General features: G+C 28.9%; 1 protein-coding gene across 1 annotated transcript in view; it reads left to right on the forward strand.

Annotated features, from left to right (window-relative positions):
• The window catches only part of LOC102756922 (olfactory receptor 5AN1-like), a 9,417-nt gene that overhangs the window by 6,631 nt on the left and 719 nt on the right, over positions 1-2,067 (forward strand).

Genomic DNA, 2,067 nt, shown 5'->3' on the forward strand with positions numbered 1-2,067 from the left:
TATGGGATTCTTTGAATTTTAACAAAAACCCAGGTATTTGAACCAAAAGAAAACCATCTAACATGGAATTTCAGGCATTAGTAAGTAGATGGAGTGAGGAATGGAAGGCATGGAGATTTGCTGATAGCTCACCAATTGGGCCAAAGAGCTCTACATTTTAACCATCAAATGATCTATTTTTCCCCCTGTAAAAGATTTTTATTTAGTAAAATACCTTTATGATGTAATCATAATTTTTCATTATTAATATAGTAATTCTCATTTTTGATAGCTTACTATGTGACCAGCCCTCTATTATATACTTTACATACCATCCTAAAATAGGTCTTCACAAAAACCCTATGAAGTGATGAACATTCTTCCCTTACAGATGAAGAAGTGTGGCACATACAGAAATTTTTTTTTGCATGATTAGAATTATTTTCTTTTAATTCTTAGTACAACTTGTGTTTTTTATTGTTTAAAGTATTACACATAGTAGGACATATATCTCCTTCCCCCCCCGCCGCCTCTCCCCCACATTGACCTTAGTACAACTTGTTGATAAAACCATTTTGGCCTCAAGTTTTCTTCAAGGGAAGACTATTACCACTGATTCAATTTTTTTTAGTGTTTATAGAATATTCAAATTTTCTATTCTAGTTTTGGAAAGTTATGTTTTTTATATTTCATTTAAGTTTTAAAATTGAATGATATAAAATTGAATGATATAATATAATATAATAATGATATAAAAGAGCGTATTCTCTTATTACCTTTATAACATCTCCAGGATCTAGCACTATATTCCCATTTTCATTGTTTTAAAATTTTTTGTTTTCACTTGGTGTCATCAGATCTATCAAAAATCAACTTTGATTTTCTTGTATTATTTTGAAATTATACTTAATTTTAATATATTTTGTTCTTTCCTCTCTAAGAATTATGATTAAATCATTTGTTTTTTAAAATCTTTTATATGCACTTAAGACAACTGTATCTCCCTACATACATTTTAAGTTAAATCTACAAGATTTGTTAAGTGTTCTCACAAAAAAAGAAGAACTAATAATTATGTGATATGATAGAGGTGTTAGCTAAAGTTATGCTGGTAATCATACTGTAATATATAAATGTATCAAATCGATACATTGTACTTTTTAAACTTATATAATGTGTACATGTCAATTATATTTCCATTAAGAATCTATAAGATCTATAAATAGTATGTCTCAATATATTTAAGTTACAAATGTTTTATAAATTCTGTTATAATTTATTATTTAACTTTTTAATAGTTTATAAATATATAGTTGGTTTTCAATTATCATGTTTCTTAGTTATAAATTTGTTAATGATTTCTAACAATAAATCAAAAATTGCCTGATAATGTTATCTCTAAGACCAACCCTTTAACATTTAAACTTTAAGTTTTTCATAAACCAAAGGAGAGGTTCAAAATTGTATTAGAAAGCTATTTCCAGGAGGGGGGGAAAAGAGGGGATGGGAGATATTTGTGATATTATCAACAATAAAAATATATTAAAAAAAGAAAGCTACTCCTTACTGACTTCACTTCATATAATACTATATGCATGGCAGGGACTGTATATAATGGAACTAATTTAACCTCAAAGAGCCCTCTGAGATAGGTCCTATTGCTATTGTCATCCCTATTTTACAGAAAACGTAACAGGCAGAAAGATCATAGACAATTTGTTCAGAGTAAAAAAGCTCACAGATAGCAGAGCCACAATCCAAGACCAGCCATATGACATCTAAGGCCATGCTCTTAGTAACTAAGCTTTCCATAGGAGTTATAACCCCATTACTAATATCCTAAAATTTCCAAAGCACCTGTTTAAATGTTTTTTTTTAAATGTCAATATACTTTCTTTTGTGTTTAAAGAGCCTGATGGGTTAATAATGAAAAGTGTAATTATCCTCTTTTGTATGTGGGAAAATTGAATCGTAAAACCATTATAGCTATTCAGAGGCAAATTTACCCAGGGTTGTGTCATCTAAAATGGCTCACTATTTCTCTTGACTCTATGTTCAGTGTGGGTAGAAGGTAGTTTATTTAAATGA

Source organism: Myotis davidii, unplaced genomic scaffold, assembly GCF_000327345.1.
Source record: "Myotis davidii unplaced genomic scaffold, ASM32734v1 scaffold1229, whole genome shotgun sequence".
In the NCBI taxonomy this organism is placed as follows: Eukaryota; Metazoa; Chordata; class Mammalia; order Chiroptera; family Vespertilionidae; genus Myotis; species Myotis davidii.